At 46.2% G+C, this 19838-nt stretch overlaps 2 non-coding genes across 2 annotated transcripts; both read left to right on the top strand.

Annotated features, from left to right (window-relative positions):
• Positions 1-1242: 1242 nt before the first annotated feature.
• trnar-ucg (transfer RNA arginine (anticodon UCG)) lies at positions 1243-1315 on the top strand. Its single transcript has one exon. It is a non-coding gene; the product is annotated as a tRNA-Arg (tRNA).
• A 2085-nt stretch (positions 1316-3400) lies between these two features.
• Positions 3401-3472, top strand: trnaq-uug (transfer RNA glutamine (anticodon UUG)). The gene has a single exon. It is a non-coding gene; the product is annotated as a tRNA-Gln (tRNA).
• Positions 3473-19838: the final 16366 nt, after the last annotated feature.

Genomic DNA, 19838 nt, shown 5'->3' with positions numbered 1-19838 from the left:
CCACCTGCAGCCTTTTTCCAGCTCCACCAAACCCACCATTCACTGCCTCCTCATCATCTGGGCATCAAAAGCAGCTCAGACCTGCTGCAGCTCAGAGACCTCAGCCATTTTTAGGATGTCTCCATGATTCTCCTTCACAGGATTTTCATTCAGAAACAAGAGAATTGTCAAAGACCACAACAGTTTTCAGCTTGCTGGTAAACAGTACTTCAACTACCATTCCACTGTGTAATGGCAGTGACTGATGTGTACTATATGCAGTACTAATCAAGTACAGCCCTGACTGATACTTTATCTCCAGTGATAGGAAGGATAAGAATGTTGAAATGGACCCAGCAGGAAGAGAATCTCAAGTCATGGCAACTTTACTGAGCAGCACTCAGTTAAGTTCAGGAAACACCAGAAAGTTTTACCACCTGTCAATGAAGTAGTCAGTAAAATAAATACTACACTGAACAGTAGTGGAGGGAGAGCAGAGCTGGAAATAAGACCTTACTGGAGGGAATGAATCTAGAAATGTTAGAGTTCTTTCAATTGAAGAAATCAGATTTGGGAGGGATGTTCTAGACGTTTTCATCCATTTTTATTTCATCCAAAGAAACAAATCATGTCTTCTACCTGGACAGAACACGCCTTTAAAAAGTATTTAGAAAGAATCCAGGTCCTGAGGGGGTTGTGGCTGTGGCTGTTCTGGTTGGTGTTGAGGCAGGGCTGCTGAGGAGGACGCTGGTGTGGATGCTCTCTGTGTTGCTGATGGCATGGATGGAGTGCTGCTGAGCTCTGCAGCTGTCTGAGCAAGACTGCAGCGTCTGGGTCTCGGGGCGTCCGTTCCCTTCCCTCAGTGTGTGGCTTGACCAGGGAACTTCCCAGCTCCTCCTAAAACATTCTCCTCTTGCTCTTCTTGGTTGAGCTCCACTCCTGGTGGATGTGGGTCCACAACACCAATGTTTCTATGCAGACTCATCAAGGATGCTGCAAAACACAAGAATCCAACCCAAGACTTTCTCTTCAACCATGTTGAGGTCTTCATGGCTGGGATGATGCAGGTTCTCTTTCTTTTTTTTTTTGAATGTTAAATAATTAATGTTTATTATGTTTTGTTCCAGTGTTAATTTGATGATCTAAACCTGATATTTAGACAATCAGACAGCACAAAAACAGAAAATGCCACCATATCATTGAAATTTTCTGACATACAAATGAAGGTGTTGACTCTTTTTGTATAAGCACCTCCCCTCTGTAGGGCTGGTGGCGCAATGGACAACGCGTCTGACTTCGGATCAGAAGATTCTAGGTTCAACTCCTGGCCAGCTCACTTTAAACTTTATACTGAGAAGATGAAGTGAGAACCACTGATCAAAGTCACTGAAGTCCTCCCAGGTTCCCTCCTTGTCTGCTGGAAACATGAACACATGAATGATCCTGCTACCTCTCATGTTAAGCTGCACTTGACAGTGACAGCAGGAGAACAAAAATCCCAGTGTGTCATCAACATTTCCTGTCAAATCAATGTTAGAAGCTGTTGAATTTCTGGATCAGAACAAGGAGAAAGGAGCCCCAATGAAAGAGTGATGGTTCTTGATTCTGATTTTGTTCTTCACTCCTACACCAGAGAGTGAAAGTGTGGGCTGGCTGGGAGCAACTGCCTGCTTCAGAGTGGGAGGAGCCTCAGGACTTTCCAGTGAGAGCTGCAAACTTCCACCAGCGCCCAGTGCCAGCAGGTCTTCATGATGGAGCTGAGAAGAGCACAACAACACCAGAGCACTGGAGAGGAGCACAACACTTCTTTGCTTCCTGGCCACTCTCATGTCTGTCTGTCCATCTGGAGCTGGGGGGAGGAGCTTCACATGTTTTTCTTTTTTAAAAAAGGGAATGACATGACTTCCTCTGTATGTTAGAATATGAACGACTAAAAATGTTCATCCCCAGTTCAAAGTTAGAATTAAATTTAAAGTAGAAAACTCTTCCCTCTTCAATCCTGTCACTCAGTGTTGTAAACTGTTTCAAACAAATTCTACTGTTCAACAGTTCAAGTGTTTCTAATGAAGCTGAATGTTCGCCTCTTCTTTCCTCAGTTGTGTTTCTTTCATGTCCTCCTGAGATCAAAGACAGAATTCTGGGTACAAATAAAGACACCATCAAAGCCCCCTGATGACATCATCATCAATTCTGTCTTTGATCTGTGTCTGTCCAGTTTGTCCTGAGTGGATCCAACAGTTTCCCATGGGTGACTCTGTCGTGGTCTCTCTCCTCCTGCTGTCTCCAACTCTCAGAGTGCTTCTACTGGTTTCTCACCATCGTCCGTGTTGTTAGGCAGAGCACTGGTTAGGACTGAGGCCAGTGATGTCATCACCTCCAGCTGAGACCTGCCAGGTGATCCTGCTTCATTCAACTCTGCTGCCTCTACCACTGCCCTGACTGGTGAGGCTGACAGCAGGTTCTCTCTCATCTAAACTCTCTGTTTACAATGGAGGCTGAAATCCTTGTGATTGGTGGTTCAATCATCAGGTCTGTTGAACTCCCAGGTGCCATCACCTGCTGTCTTCCTGGTGCCAAAGTTGTGGACATTATTGAACGTCTCCAGGACTCATTGATCTCCACCCCTCAGCTCACATCCTGATTATACAAGTGTGTGAATGACATCACGAAGAGGCAGCCAATCATACTTCATGACCAGCTTGAGTCTCTTGCTAGTTCAAATCAGAGTCTGGGTAAATTCTGTGTTTTTTCTGGCTCCATCTCTGCTCCTTCCAGAAGCAGGGAGCATTTCAGCCTCTTTCCAGTCTGCATGAATGCTGAAAGGCTTCTGTACTGTTTGGCTTTGCTGTTTCCTGCAGCTTGGACATCAGATTAGAACGAACCACACTCACTAACTCACCTGTTCTTAACCACTGAGAGCTGATTTGGTTAAACATGGAAAAACACTGACTCTCTATGAGGATGTTCTCCTGCCCTGTGTGGGTGGAGCCAAGAGAGTAAAAAGACTGAGACCCAGAAATCAGGGCTTCTTCTCCTCCAGCTTAAGGTGGTTAGACTGAAGTCTCAGCTCTGACTCTGGATCTGTTCTCTGTGTGCCAACATAAATGTGATTGGACCAGAGAAGTTGATGAGGATTTTGTTAACCTGAACCATGATAGAAAATTGTTTTAGTTTATTTGACAGCTGATTGAAGACGTGGGTCAAAACTGACCGTTAACATAGAGATGGGAACAGGAAGCTGACACAAGAGGAAGGTTCCAGCTATGAAAAAGGAGTCTGCAACCATTAACAGGAATGAGCGGAAGACAATGGATGAATGGATGGATGGATGTTCGTGAAAATTTAAACCAGACAACCACTGTAGTCCCTCCTACATGATAAGCGCCATAATTTTTCTCACTCATGTCTTTTTTTTTGGACTGGTTCCATGGTGTAATGGTTAGCACTCTGGACTTTGAATCCAGTGATCCGAGTTCAAATCTCGGTGGAGTCTCCAGCAAGTCTGTGACGGACATTGAAAGAGGAATTGCATTTTTCTATGGCCAACTCGTGCTACTTGGCTGTGGCTGGTTGGGAGGAGGCTCAGGCCCTAACAACGCTGCCACCACCTTCAATTAAGACCTCAGTTTTGTCCTGGTTGAGCTGGACAAAGTTCTCTGTCACCATGACAGGTAAATGGACATCAACTGGTCCTGAGTCATCAGGAGACACGGCCATGTGAAAAGAAAGAATCGCTGCTAGCTTGACAAAGAACTGCACAAACCAGGTTCAAGCTGGACTTTGGACCCTGGTATCTGCAACGACTCCATCAACTCCTAATCTAGTATCTTTGCTGAGGGTCCAACTATTTTACAGAACATTTGAGCATCACAACACTTAGCAGGACCTTCAAGTTGGATTCTCAGAGACTATTTCCCCAACCACTACATTGGCATCTACACTACCCAGATAGCAGGAGTCTTTGGGCCAGATCCGTTTGAAAGCTTCCTGATCCGGCTGTGGTGCACACATGACGGTTGTGGCCCACACATGAAATACAGGTTTTAACCCGAAAGCTCCAAAATCCAAGGTGAAATGAAAATGTGTGTAACTAACTGGATTCGGTCCGAACATCCGAAGGTGCCAAATACTGAAGTAAAATCAGAACTGGACCAATCCTGGGTCTGGTGTGGTGCTGATCTGCAATCGGGATGCGGGCCGTTTTTGGGCCATCGTGCGTCGAGACACTGTTTGTGTTCAAAGTTAAAATCCCACAATAAGAAGTAGCTGAATCTGACAGGTGAAGGTTTGGAACTACAAGATGGTTGATGTTTCCTTGACTTGATGCTCTGACTGTCAGGGTGGATGACAGCTTCTTCTGCTGCTGCATCTGAGTGGCTAAGATTTGTGTCCAACCAGATCAACTTAAAGAGCTTCAACAGACAAACTGTCCAGTTTAACAACAAATACCAGTCAGTAGGGCTGAGTATCGATTCAGATTTTCCTAATCGATTTGATTTGATTTTCCGAGGTCCGATTCAATTCAATTCACGATTCAATTCGATTCAACGTCCATTTATTTATTTATTTAAACCTGACCAAGTGACTGACAACAACAAAAAATGAATGTATATAAATCAAATTGAAATAAATTACAAGATAGACATTGTAAATAAAGTTTCTCCAAAGATGACACACATAAACAGGACACTCACTTAGCTACAACTGTCTCACAGCTTCTGTGCAATAACACTACAATGGTTGTGACAACTGCATCAGAACAGAATTAACAGCCATCTGTTGACTCAAATAAATGTAGGCAAATTAAAATAGCGCCAATATCTCAGTTTTTTGGAACATGGTCTGTATATTTGAAACATACAATGTAAACTGAAAAACACCATCAGACAAGTGGTGACATTCCATCTTGTTTTCCAGGCATTCTGAACTTCCTGTTTGGGTTTGGTTTGTTTTTCATTCATGCAAAAAAGAAAAGTATTTACAAGTCTAAACAGCTCTGAATTACTCCTTAAAGGGTTTTCTTGACACACGAATGAAAAAGATCTTGTAAACTTCTGAACAATAATCACAAACCTAAGTCCATAAAACTTCAAGACCTGTCATCCCTTTTCTTACTTGTTGGAGAGAGTAAGATTTTTCTGCATGAAAAGGAGTTGATCAACATGTTGAGGAGTAAGGCAGCTCCTTTTTGCCGTCACAACATCCCCAGTGGTGGAAAAAACCCGCTCGGACGGGACACTGGTACCAGGTACACAAAGGTACTGTTTTGCTTGGTGGGCCAATAGGGGATCCTGCTTTGCATGTGTTCTCCACCAGTTGAGAGGATTCTCAGAGAGTGGAATGGGTGTTACTTCCCTGTATATTTTGATTTCATCCTGGGCCTTTTCAAATACAGTTTTCTGTGTAACTGTGTCTTTCCGCATGTAGGCTGACCCTAGGAGAGACATCAGCGCAGAGGATTCCTTTGGTCTCTTTGGTGGAGCAACATCTTCAACGGGATCAGGCACAGCTTCTTCTTTTCCACCAAAAGCAGATGTTTGCTGCTTGAAAATAGCAAGAAAATGATCTGGAAAGACACTTGGAATACAATTCAGAATACAACTGCTTAATATTAAAATAATGAAGACAAATTAAATTTGAGTTGAATACAGTAAAGTACAAAAACTGTAGGAAATAAGGTTTTTTTTGTGTCAATAACTTACATTAGAAGCCTCCGCCTGTGCCACAACAGAAGCTTCAGTCACCAGTCGGGAGAATGTGTGGTTCCAGGCCTCATCAGGCAAGAAAGGCAGAGCCTTGAAACGAGGGTCTGACGCTGAAGCAACATAGAGCCTGTCCTTCAAGGCACGAACCTTGAAAAGATATATTTGATCACTTAAATATAATTTAATTGGAAATGAATGTGCATGAATGCACACGCATTCACCAACATACTTTTTAAGCTTACCTTGAATTGAGGTTGTTGTCTGCTGCTGTCCTGACCTCTTTGATGACTGTTGAATCCTGGGGGACACAGCGCATCTCTTCCAACAGTTGTGCATGCAAGGGTGCAATGATGGACAGAGTCGGGGATTTTTCCTCAGACTTGGCAAGAGTAGCTGCTTTCAGTGGCTGAAGGGCTTTGACCACATCCTCTGGGACTCTTACGTCCACTTCTGTCAACGTGCAGACATCTTTCTCGTTTCTGCGTACTTCAGGTGACAGCAGAGCTGCTGAGATGGCTGGTTGCTGCTGGAGGAAACGGTCCAGCATCTCCAGTGAGCTATTCCAACGTGTCACCACGTCAATCACCATCTTGTGCTCAGGAAGCTCCAGCACCCTTTGCTTCTCACTGAGGATGCGGCTCGCCGTAGAGCTACGATGAAAAAATGCAGCCATGCGTCTGACTCTGCCGAGCAAGCGTGCAGCTGTAGGGACTTTCAGCGCAGTTTGCGAGGCTAAATTAAGAAGGTGTGCAAAGCAACCAATGTGCAACAAGCCCGTAATCTCCGCAGCGCGGACAATATTTGCTGCATTGTCAGTTTCGATGGCTGGCACCTTGTTCCTAAGCTTCCACTCGCCTATTGCACTGAATAACAGTTCGCTGAGTTTTCTCGCTGTGTGGCTGGTTTCCACGGCTCTGGTTTGAAGAACATGGCATGCGAGGACCCAGTCGCTAATGTAGTGAGCTGGAATGGTCAGATATGAATCTGTTGCTCTTGACGTCTAACAATCACAAGTCAATGCCACGTTCTCTGCTGAGTGAAGTGAAGTTTCGATGCTTTGTTTTAAGCTTGCGTTCATGTTTGGTATTGTCAAATGTCTTTGCATATAAAAACTGCAACAGCCTCGGTTATCTTATACCTGCTCCAGGCTGCGTTGTTTGAGCCGTGTCGACTGGTTTTCTGCTGGGTGATGTCTTGACAAGTGGAGATTTGTCGTATTCCCACAGTACTTTACCATCCCGTTGCATAGTTTGCATATTGCCCCCCCCCCAAGTCGTCGTTTTCTCCGTCCTTAAAACCAAAGTGCACCCAAACATCGGCCTTTAATCTCACCGAGTGTGCCTTCAGGGTTGTGCTTCAGTCCGCCATGTTTGCTTGACTGGTAGTAAATTCTCGCAAGATCACATTCCATTCAAACTGCCGCCAAACGCTGATCATGCGAGACTGCCAGAGTTGATACACAGGCTGTTCTCTGCAAGTTAGGAATCGATCTGTGGGTTTTATGAATCGATATCAAACCATGAAAAGGAAAATTGATTCAAATGGATTAAATAGATATTTTAAACCCAGCCCTACTCATTAACGATAAATCTTCCATGCAAACCAAAGTTAAACACGGTGTTCCCCAAGGTTCAGTGCTGGGGCCGATACTATTCACTTTATATATGCTTCCTTTAGGTTATTATTCAAAAACACTCCATACATTTCCATTGTTTCACAGATGATAATTAATTATATTTATCAATAAAGCCGGATGAAGGCCAACAGTTATCCAAACTACAAGCATGCATTCCAGACATGAAGGCCTGGATGACTTATAACTTTTCACTGTTCAACTCTTATAAGACAGAAGTTCCTGTGCTTGGCCCAAAACCCCTTAGAGACACATTATCTAGTGATGTCACTGCTCTATTGTAACTCTTTATTATCATATATTTTTATTTACTTTATTATCAGCTGGTCCACAATGCAGGTGCATGCATAGAAATAAAGCGTAAAGCATAGACAAGAAGCATAGACAGAAACTAGGAAGAGAGAGCACATCACGCAAATCTTAGCTTCGCTGCACTGGCCTCCAGTAAAATCCAGAGTAGTGTTTAAAATCCTTCTCCCAGCTTGTGAAGCTCTTAAAGGACAATTCCAGTGCAAAACAAACCAAATGTGTGTTCTTGTATTATTAATTATTTTTGAAGAATTGCAGGGATGTATTTTTGCAACATTCAAAAGTAACCTGGTTTGGTTGCATACTGCAAATTAGCTCTCAACACAGGTTTAAAAGAAAAGTCACGCAGAATCTCGTGTCTTTCATGATGTTTCTTGTGTTGCAGCAGGTATCTGGAGGGTGGGGAGCTGTTCATTCCTCCTAGTTGGAAGCACCTGGGCCCATTTTTGATTTATTGTTGTGTTTTTTTTTTAGTTAAATACATTCATTATTGGCTTTCAACCTGCGTCTCCCACTCTTTTGTCATGGCTTCAGTGTCATGTTTGGAAAAATGGTTTCTCCCCACTGTGCATTCTCATGTGTCTTTTCAGGTGTCCCTTTACCGAGAATCTTTTAGCACAAACTGAGCAGGGGAATGGTTTCTCCCCAGTGTGCGTTCTTATGTGTTTTTTCAGTTGTGCCTTTATTAAGAATCTTTCAGCACAAAGTGAGCAGGGGAATGGTTTCTCCCCAGTGTGTGTTCTCGTGGTTTTTCAGATATCTCTTTTCTGAGAATCTTGTGCCACAAATTGAGCAGAGGAATGGTTTCTCTCTAGTATGTGTTCTTATGTGGCTTTTCAAATATCCTTGAACAGAGAACATTTTTCCACAAATGGAGCAGGGGAATGGCTTCTCCCCTGTGTGAGTTCTCATGTGCATTTTCAGATGCCCATTTTCTGAAAATCTTGTGCCACAAACTGAGCAGGGGAATGGTTTCTCCCCATTGTGCATTTTCATGTGTCTTTTCAGACCTCTCTTTTCTGAGAATCTTTTGCCACAAACTGAGCAGGGGAATGGTTTCTCTCCAGTGTGTCTTCTCATGTGTCTTCTCAAATTACCCTTTTCTGAGAATCTTCTGCCACAAACTGAGCATGGGAATGGTTTCTCCCCAGTGTGTGTTCTCATGTGATTATTCAAACTCCTTCTGTTCCTAAAATCTTTACTGCATGTTGAGCACCTAAAGGGACGCTCATCCTTCCTGACTTCTGTCTCAGATTCAGAAGGACCAAAGTTCACGTTCCTGATGATCTCTGATTCTCTTTCAGTCTTTACTTTTTGCTCTTTTGAGCTGCAATGACTCACTTCCTGTCCTGGTCTCAATTTCTGAAGCAAATTCCTCCTTGAGCCAAAGGGTTCCTTGTGCTCAGAGGTGGCCGTGTTATCAGGTTGGACCCAATCATCCTCACTGACTTCAGGCTCAGCTTCAGAAGAGTCTGACATCTGGTCTTCAGTCTGGGGTTGTACAAGTGGATCTGGATCTACCTTGCTGGCTGGTTCTGGTTCTGGTCCTCCACTCTCTTCTCCATCAGCTTCTGTTTTCAGAGGATGAACTGGGCTGCTGCTCAGAGACTCTTCCTTCAAGTTCTCCTCAGTTAGACTCTGATGAAGCTGTGGGAACTGAGGTTTCTCTTCGTCCCCTTCTCTCTTCACAGGGACCAGAGTGAAGGGGAACGTGGTGATATCAGCCTCCTGCTGCCCTTGAAGCTGCCCTCCCTCCTCACTGGTCCAGAGCTCCTCCCTCTCCTCTTTAATGTGGGGGGGCTCTGGGTCCCGCAGCTCAGGGGGAACCTCTTCTTTAATCACCAGCAGCTGCTCCACATCTGCAGGACACAAACAGCAACATCAGAAATCTCTTCATTTGACTCTGAAACAGCGGAGCAACAGACAGAAACAGAAATCAACTCAATGAAAAGAGACGTCCTGCTACTGACAACCAGTCAGCAAACTGGGAACAGAAACGCTGGCTTCAGATGCTTGGATCAACATTGGGTCACCCAGGTCAAAGGTCATAGGTCCCCATCACTGAATGGTTTTGTCCATTCATAATCACAAGGTGAGGTTTATCCACTCTAACAACACCAAATAGCCGTCAGCTATTAAAATCTTCTATGTTTTTACATTCCTGCTCAGTTGGAACACAATGGCCCTCATTACAGACACAACAAGACCAGAGACACTTGCTGGCTACCATTAGCATGAGTACCGCCTCCCAGTGTCCTGGTCAGTGTGTGGGGTCCAGGGACATCCTGGCCACTGGGAAAAGTGGGACAATTCTTGAATGGCCGGTCCAGCCCAGGCCGGCTGGGCAGTGAACAAAAATAACTTTTTAAAAGGCCTGTATAGTTTCCATTATAGGAGGCACAGTGGTGCAGTGGTTCAACCTGTCACCTCACAGCAACAAGGTTCTGGGTTCGAGCCCCGGCTCAAGCACAGGATCTTTCTGTGTGAGTCTGCATGTTCTCCCTGTTCCTACGTGGGTTCTCTCCAGGTTTTCTGGCTTTGCATTTGTATTCTACATGTAGCTGAGTCAATGCCTATGATATCATTTTACTCTTAATTTGGTGAACTTTCTAAACCTCTAATACTGTAATATTGTAGTAGTAACAGTGTGATAGCCTTTTATTTAGAAGTGGAAACTCTTCTCATTGTTCTATACTGTTGATGAATGGTTGATGGTCTTCAAAGTTCCTGTTCATGTTGGAGCACTGGAGGTCTGAACCAGTGAGACACTCAAAGGGCTGCATGAGTGACGTCACTTCAAGCTGGCAGAACGATTCCAGCCAGGGTCCTGCTGAGTGTTGTGATGCTCCGTGTTTAGCTGTCAAGCTAGCAGCTCTGGACTCACTGATCTGGACTGAAACTGCATTGAAATGAAACAACAGAGCTTCACTGGTGTCTGCAGGAGGTTTGCCTTTGGACTTTGTCCCCTAAAGCTGCTGTAACATTGGTTCATTCTGACGGGACTCATTTGGATATCATGTGACTTGCTGCAGGAGACAGAGAGACTGCTGACACGTGTGTGTGTGTGTGTGTGTGTGTGTGTGTGTGTGTGTGTGTGTGTGTGTGTGTGTGTGTGTGTGTGTGTGTGTGTGTGTGTGCTGACTGAGTCAGTGCTGCTCTTTCAGCATCACCATCCTGGTCCTCCTGATGTGTCTGGTGGTCTTCAGCCTGGCAGCAACCACCTTCAGCTGCTCCACAGCTTTCCTCATGTGTCTGATCCATGATGGTGGTAGAATGGAGCTCCATCATCAGAACAAGTCCCACCAACATTGTGCTGCCTGCTCTTTGACTTTTACTGACTTGTTGTTGTTGATTTGATCCACCATCTTTATCTGAGGGGGCACTGAGCAGGTCTGGGATCATGGATGGGATTGGACCACCTTTGCCTTCAGAAAAACAATCCAATCCTTCTTTCTGGCTCTTGAAGGTGGAGTTTGTCTCTGGGATTTTTCCACAAAATTTTAGAAGTTAAAAACCCCACAAATCCTGATGGACTCCCAACATTACTGGATTAAGAGTTGACAAAATGATCTGCAGCAGCGGAAAAATCTGCTGAAAAAGGTGCGTGATACAGTGTCAGTTTCCTCTCATCTCTCTGTCACACCGCTGTGTGTGTGTGTGTGTGTGTGTGTGTGTGTATCTTCTCGTGACACACAAACACACACACACCCCCTCCCAACCCCACTGCCTCCATCACCATCAATCACTGCTTGGACCCTAACGAGCCAGGACGTAGCCCGTCAGGTTCCAGCACAGCTTTTTGCTGTGTTGGGTTGCACTCAGAATGACGTTTCTCTTTCTCTCTCTCTCCCTTCAGAAAATAACAGATGAGCCACAAACTGAATGTGGACCAGATTTATTGCAGAAGCTGAAGAATCCACTGGAAAAGGCATCACTGAGAGGACAGGTTCACCTCCTCTCTTTCCCTCCGAGCCCTGTCATTGATGCGTCTCAGCATCTTGGGAGAGTTCCTTCTCTGCTTTGTCACAGATCTGAACCCCCTACCATCAAACCACGTTCCATCAAAGAAAGAGGACTTTGGTCAACTTGGGCCATGAGAAGTCCAGAACACATGACTTGGATATGGAGGTTTGTTAGAGTTTGCAAAGGGAAACAGGAGGCTGTTGTTGAGGAGTGGATTGGTGAGAAAGGAGAGTGGAGCTGTTCAGGTGCAAACAGAGTTCAGGGGCTCCAAACAAGAAGCTGAGAACAGGACAAGAAGACAAACAAGAGGTTTAACAACGCCAACCCTTCAGTTTGGTAAATATCGGCTACATTGAGAGCTCTTATCGAGTCTGACTTTATTTTGTAAGTTGATCTCAGAATTGGAACCAGAAATGTTTTTTTAGTTTTCTTTTTTAATTTGGCCCCGAGGGACTGCCACCTCCTCCTGGTCAGGGGTTTGGGGCCTCAGGGACCCTCAGAGTTCCACCAGCAGAAGCTCAAGCCCTGTTCAAACTACGCTACTTTTTGTTAGCGACAGGCCCTGCTGTTCACACCATCGGCGCTCAATCAGGCTGCTGTTCACACTACAAGATTTGTCGGTGCACAGGAGTGTTCAGACTACAGGATTTTCCCCGTCAGGAGGCGTGGCCAACTGCACAGCTGACCAGGAAACTCTTGGACGCAGCGCACGCCCCTTTCATTGTAAACATGGAGGTGGAGCAGAACGCATCCCTCCAGGTCCTTAGTGCGCTACCATGGAGCCAAGAATCCTGTGTCCAAGGATATGGTGAACCCTTCCTAGAATCAATGCCCCTCCTCATTGTTGTTGGTGGCTCTGCGTCACTCCCCCACTGCCAGAGCTCCCATGTCTGCTGTCATTGGCTGCAGCTCCGTTTACGTCACTGCCACAAGTCCTGATATCCAGCAGTGCTGGTGTCCACTTTTTGTCACCGACGTCGCATGCGACCTCCCAGTCCACTGTCTTGGATCTGTTCACCCTCATTACTGTAGTGTGGTGGTCACTGATGCCTCAGCCTGATTGAGGGAGGGAAGTCACTGACGCCTAAAATCTTGGAGTGAACTGGGCTTTAGCCTTCATGTGGGACCAGGTTGGACCGGTCTGAGGGTGAAGGTCTGACAAAGTGCAATCCAATTACATGACAACAACAGTGATCCAGAGACCCACCTACCCCCCCCCCCCCCAACACCACCACACCCTTTCCCGCCTCAGTCGCCATCATGTGCCCCTTCACATTTCTGTCTGCCCCCTTATAAATGCCCGTCGAGAACCGGCCCTGCTGCAGCTCCACTTCCTGGACTGAATGAGGGGCCCAGCAGGTCCCTGCGGGACTCACCTGCTCTGTCCAGCCTGACTCGGGGCTTCAGCACGGCATCGAGCAGCAACCTCTGCCGGCGGTTCTCCCGCTCGTACTCCGCCACGGTTTCCTCCAGCAGAGCCACGATCTGCTCCGCGGCCGCCGCCAGCCGCTCGGTGAGCAGCGCTCTCAGCACCGGGACTCCAGCCGCTGAGTCTCCTTCTCCCAGCTGCAGCAGGAAGTCTTCAGCGGCGGCGAGGATCCGCTCCTGGACCGACACCCGCAGCAGCTGCGCGGCGCACATGTTGAGGTTCTACCGGCGCCACTCAGCCTTCAGGAGACAAAGACCGAGGCCGGGGGTTCACGGACTTCTCCTTCTTTCCTTGTTGTGTTCAAAGCTTCCCGCGTCTTCTTCTCGTTTTTTGAAGTGCGTATTGATGACGTATGTGGTGACGTCCGAAGCCTCGCCAGCCGGCAGTGACCACGTGACTGATTCAGGACCTGCTTCTCCGGCTTGGCGTGAGATTCTAAATGTAAAGCAGTGAAACGCCGTGGTTTCCTCCCTCTGGTCCGCGCATCTGTTGGAGTTTCGTTTCCAGAGGTGAACCAGCGAGGAAGAGCAGGTTTTCCCCGTCTGGGAACATCTGGAGTTGATTTCTCCTCATCAGCTCTGCTCCTACTGATGACTGTAGGAATTTTTCAACAAGTCATCATTAATCAATCAGAAGGACCCACAGAGTCGATATTACGCTGTTCAAAATCTGAAGAGGACACCCTCTAGTCTAAAGTGATCCTTAAATGTGACAACAGTTGATAACAAACTACCAGAAGAGAAACCAGTCTGTTGCATATCAAAGTATTTGTAGCTGGGTCAGTGTGACTGTGAGCCTTCATCTTAACAGCTAAATTGATCCTTAAATGTGACAACAGTTGATAACAAACTACCAGAAGAGAAACCAGTCTGTTGCATTTCAAAGTATTTGTAGCTGCGTCAGTGTGACTGTGAGCCTTCATAGCCAGCATGAAGGAGCTGGTTTCATCTTTGCTGGAAATCCCACACACAGCTGCTCTCAGTTCCAAATGTGTGTGTCCTCACTCCTCCGTCCTCCTGCTGCCCTCAGAATACAGACACAATTCAACCTGGCAAGTTTGGAGCATAGAAGTGCTCCTGAAGAGATGTGTGTCAGCCCACAGCTGGCTGGTCTTACCTGGAACCTCAAGATGAAACTGCTTCCACAGATTGGAAATGAATCTGATGTTGACTTTTGGACAAATCACCTGTTCATCAGTTCATCATCACTTCCATCCATTTCTACTGCTTATCTTGTTATAGAAAGGAGTCTATCTGCTGTGTGACTGAGGCAGTTACTGTGAGCTGCTGCATGTCTCAGTGTGTGTGTGTGTGGGGGGGGGGGGCTGTGTGTGTGTCAGTGACGTGCGGTCAGGGGAGGCAAGTGAGGCCGTGCCTCGCCCGTCATCATGGAAAGAAAAAAATGTAAATTGAAAAAAATAAAAGCAATTATTGTATTTTTCCTTTGATTTGTACGATAAAGTTATTTTGCTTTTAACTCAACCAGTTTTAAGTTATTTTTTATTCAAAATCACAGATTTTTCATATTTATCGTTCAAATACTGAGAAGAGACGTGCGGTGAGGCACCAGGCAGCTGAGCCTCACCAGGCATTGCTCAATGACTCGGCTAAATGTGCTGCGCGCTATGCAGGGAGCCCGTATTGCTGTCTCTTTCTATGGCGCTATTAAAATGTTCAAATACTTCTGCTAAACAAACTACATTTCTATAGTTTAGCTGGTGAATATCATGTAGAGTGTTTTTGTATACACTGAGTGTAACGTGTTTCTTGTGCTGAGCGATCATAAAACGGCTGCGAAAAGGTGCTGGGTGAGGCACGCAGTTCTCCTGCCTCATGGAGGAGGCGCTAGTGAGCCCAGGGATTCTGCTTGCGCCTCCTCCGGTCTGCTGCAGAAGAAGAAGTGACAGCGAACTACAATTTACTGTTAGGAAAGTCAAGTGCAGTCATTCAGTTATTGTAATCATTTTTGGACCTAAACACCTCAGGGACACACTCTTGAATCGGATCTCTACTCTAGATGGCATCACCCTAACTTCGAGTACAACTGCAAGGAACCTTGGGGTCATTTTTGACCAGGACCTTTCCTTCAGCTCCCACATAAAGCATGTGACTAGGACCGCCTTCTTCCATCTGCGAAGTATCGCTAAGATTAGGAATATCCTTTCCCAGAGTGATGCTGAAAAACTGGTGCATGCATTTATCACTTCTCGGCTGGACTACTGCAACTCTCTCCTGTCAGGATGTCCTAAATACTCTCTAAAGAGTCTCCAGCTGGTCCAGAACGCTGCAGCCAGGGTTCTGACAGGAGTTAAGAAGAGAGAACACATCTCTCCCACTTTAGCTTCTCTCCTTCCTGTAGGATCTAGAATCGACTTCAAAGTCCTTCTGCTGACTTATAAGGCTCTCAATGATAAAGCTCCACCCTATTTGAAAGAGCTCATTAGTCCCTACTGTCCGACCAGAGCACTCCGCTCCCAGAATGCAGGTCTGTTAGTGATTCCCAGTATCTCTAAAATCAGACTGGGAGGTAGAGCCTTTAGTTACCGGGCTCCTCTACTGTGGAACCAGCTCTCTCCATGGGTCAGAGAGGCAGACACTTTAACTACGTTTAAGTCCAGGCTGAAGACCTTCCTCTATGACAGAGCCTTCAGTTAGGACTGGTTCAGGTAGCTCTGAACCATTGATAGCTATGCTGCTATAGGCTTAGACTGCTGGGGGACACATCAGGTTACATGGAGCCCTTCCCTCCTCTCCTCTCCTCTCCCCCTCTCTCCTCCTCTCCTCCCTGCACATTTTTGGAACTGTCATTACCACTACTTGTTGCACTTTGTAGTTTGGCCTTGGTGTCTCGCAGTCTCTCTGTGTTTCCACAGATCCACCTGAGCCCCAACCGCCGCCTGCATCGCCCCCCCCCTCTTATTCCCTACTGTTACACTGGCCTGCGTTCCCCTTCCATGAACCAGTCTGCCATCCAGTCCCCCATCAAGCTGGCTTGCTCTCCCTGCCTCCCCTACCAGAAGCTTCCTTCTTCAGCTGTTATTAACATTTCCGTGTTTCCCACATTTTGTATTGTAAACTGTTTTCTTGTCTGTAACAACATCTACTGCACGTCTGTCCGTCCTGGGTGAGGGATCCCTCCTCTGTTGCTCACCCTGAGGTTTCTCAGATTTTTCCCTGTTAAAAGGGTTTTCCATGGAGTTTTTCCTCAGTCGATGTGAGGGTCTAAGGGCAGAGGATGTTGTTATGATGCCATGTGAAGCCCTTTGAGACAAACTGTTTGTGAAAACGGGCTATACAAATAAAATTGCCTTGCCTTGCCTTATTTTTTTTCTCCTGAGTGGCCGTAATGTCACAATGGAGGATTACATTTCTAAGCTAAAACAATTTTTTAAATTGGATTTTCAATGGAAGCAGGAGGTTCATGCTAAAGTATCCAGAGCGCTGAAAAAGCTGTGGCAGACAGAAGCCAAAACATGGAGAACATTTTTTGACTGTTTTTATTATTAAATGCAGGTTTTTTTTCATATGTTGACAGATCTGATTGTGATGGAGTCGGTGCCTCACCAGCCATGAACCTCACCACACGTCACTGTCTTCCAGTGAACGTCCAACTATCCTCTGAAATAAGAGATGAATCTTTCCCTGCTGAGACTCCTGATCTCTGACTGTCACTAGCATGTGCTGGCAGAATACAGCACTCCTTCTTCATGATCTGTCTTTGTCTCTGACCAGCTCTCCTGCTCTCTTTCCTCCTACCAGTCAAAGCAGACATCTTCACCTACTGATCCTGGATCTGCTGCCCGTTCCTGCCTGGTAAAAGAAGGAACCAGCACCTGGTTCTCCAGGCTGAATGAACTCCAGGACGTTGGCCAGCCGTGTCAGTTGAAACCTTATTTGTCCAAATAGAGAAAAAATAAGTCTGATTGTTGATGAAAGATGTCATCATGGCTTTGAAACTGTGGTTGGGGACCAGCCAACATGAGCACATTCATGGAAGAATAGCAGTAAAAACAGGAAGTGTTAGTTAGCAAGTACTCACCAGTCTGTCACTATCATACTTGATTCTAGTGGAAAAAAATGGCTGCTGCTGACTGTGCTGCCTGGTGGAGGATCACTCTTCACCATCCTCTCAGGCCTTGATGGAACCAAAAAGGCCAGTTCCTGGAGAAGATCCTCTAGGGGTCCAGGTTAAAGCAGCGCCCCAGCTGGCACCAGGCGCTGACCCAGGTCCTGCATGGGAGATACTGTCAGTTCTGTTCTGCCCTGCTCACAACCACAGGCTGGTGTTGAGGCCTGCAGCAACCAGGGCCCCAGTCACCAAGAGTATAAAGGCTGGTCATTGTGGCAGTGGGAGGAGTCAAAATGAAGACAGACCAATGAGAGCAGGACGTTCCTGAAGAAGTCAGAAGAACTTGACCATGTTTCCTACAGTACCCAGGAGGCCTGGTAGTTGTTGAAGGAAGCTCCAAAAGCAAAGAGCAGACAGCAGGACATCAAAAGAAAAGATCCAGACACTAAAACTACAAGTAGAAACAAGAAGAAATACTAAAAGCTTTGGAAAGATACTACAAGGTTGGATATACATTATTATATACACTACTATTCTCATTGACTCCTAAAGAGGGACAGGAAACATTAGAATGTGGATCAGATCAGCTGATTTCAGTGCTGAGTCCATCCCTCCATCCACTTTCTGTTGTTGTCCTTTAAGGGTCATGGGGGGGGGGGGGGCGATCCCAGGTGACATTGTTCAAGAGGCAGGGTTCACCCTGGACAGGTCACCAGTCCATCAGGAGAAATGAGGTGGTCGGCATCATGCAACCTAAACTAAAACATTAGTCAGATCAAATTCAGATTAAAGCAAGAGTCTCCAGATCAAAGTCAGAATTCCTGATGATGTCATCAGGGCTTTGACAGTAACTAGAATTCTGTGTTTGATCTGAGGAGGACATGAAAGAAACACAATTGAGAAAAGTATATGAGACCACGGCGGCATGATGGTGCAGTGGTTAGCACTGTGGCCTCACAGCAAGAAGGTTCTGGGTTTGAGTCCAGGCTCAGGTGCAGAATCTGCATCTTCTCCCCATGAATGCGTGGGTTCTCTCCGGGTACTCCGGTTCCTTCCCACCGTCCAAAGATGTGTAATTTGGGATGAGGCTGATTGGACACTCTAAATTGACCGTAGGTATGAATGGTTGTTCGTCTCTGTATGTTGGCCCTGCAATGGACTGGCAACCTGTCCAGGGTGAACCCCGCTTCTGGCCTGTAGATGCTGGGATAGGCTCCAGACCCCTCCACCATCAATGTGGGTGTTTTGTTAATTGCATGCCACATGAAATTATTATTGGTCACTTTTCTAGCGACAGTCTCACAGTGGCAAGACAAGAACACTTCTACTTTTGATGATGACAGTTTGTTCAACACTAAACTTCATCCAGTACCATGTTGTCAAACACTGGAACCTCCACAGCACCTGAACAGGGACTTGAACCCTGGACCCTCACATTAAAAGTCTGATGCTCTCCCGTCTGAGCTCCTCAGGCTCTTTCTACAGCATTGAGACAGGAACAGAAACACCTGTGAAGGTCAAACTGATGCTTTCTTGACTTGTTCAGTCCTCCATGTTAAAGTCCACCAGGCTTTTGATTGGCTCTGATTCTCTGTGGCAAAATCCAACAAGAGGCTCCAAAAATGTCCTGAATGTCACAAGGTAAGGCGATTTTATTTGTAGAGCCCATTTTCACCAACAGTTTGTCTCAAAGGGCTTCACATGGCATCATAACAACATCCTCTGCCGTTAGACCCTCACATCGACTGAGGAAAAACTCCATAGAAAACCCTTTTAACAGGGAAAAATCTGAGAAACCTCAGGGTGAGCAACAGAGGAGGATCCCTCACCAGGACGGACAGACGTGCAGTAGATGTTGTTACAGACAAGAAAACAGTTTACAATACAAAATGTGGGAAACACGGAAATGTTAATAACAGCTGAAGAAGGAAGCTTCTGGAAGGGGAGGCAGGGAGAGCAAGCCAGCTTGATGGGGGACTGGATGGCAGACTGGTTCATGGAAGGGGAGCGCAGGCCGGTGTAACAGTAGGGAATAAGGGGGGGGGGCGATGCAGGCGGCGGTTGGGGCTCAGGTGGATCTGTGGAAACACAGAGAGACTGCGAGACACCAAGGCCAAACTACAAAGTGCAACAAGTAGTGGTAGTGACAGTTCCAAAAATGTGCAGGGAGGAGAGGAGGAGAGAGGGGGAGAGGAGAGGAGAGGAGGGAAGGGCTCCATGTAACCTGATGTGTCCCCCAGCAGTCTAAGCCTATAGCAGCATAGCTATCAATGGTTCAGAGCTACCTGAACCAGTCCTAACTGAAGGCTCTGTCATAAAGGAAAGTCTTCAGCCTGGACTTAAACGTAGTTAAAGTGTCTGCCTCTCTGACCCATGGAGAGAGCTGGTTCCACAGTAGAGGAGCCCGGTAACTAAAGGCTCTACCTCCCAGTCTGTTTTTAGAGATACTGGGAATCACTAAAAGACCTGCATTCTGGGAGCGGAGTGCTCTGGTCGGACAGTAGGGACTAATGAGCTCTTTCAAATAGGATGGAGCTTTATCATTGAGAGCCTTATAAGTCAGCAGAAGGACTTTGAAGTCGATTCTATTTGAGTATTTGAGTGTTTTATTTGTCACCAAGGGATCGAGCCCAAGGCGAAATTGCATTACACAACTCAAAGCCTGATACAACGATCACAAACGGTCACAATTATTACAGATTGAAAGTAATAATGGTACACTTCAGAAATTTAACAACAGCACATATACATT

The sequence above is a fragment of the Aulostomus chinensis genome, chromosome 1 (genome assembly GCF_037954235.1).
Source record: "Aulostomus chinensis isolate RoL2024-O1b breed Wild chromosome 1, RoL_Achi_v1.0, whole genome shotgun sequence".
Taxonomy (NCBI): domain Eukaryota; kingdom Metazoa; phylum Chordata; class Actinopteri; order Syngnathiformes; family Aulostomidae; genus Aulostomus; species Aulostomus chinensis.
The sequence above is the reverse complement of the archived record's forward strand: the minus strand, read 5'-3'. Positions and strand labels throughout refer to the sequence as shown.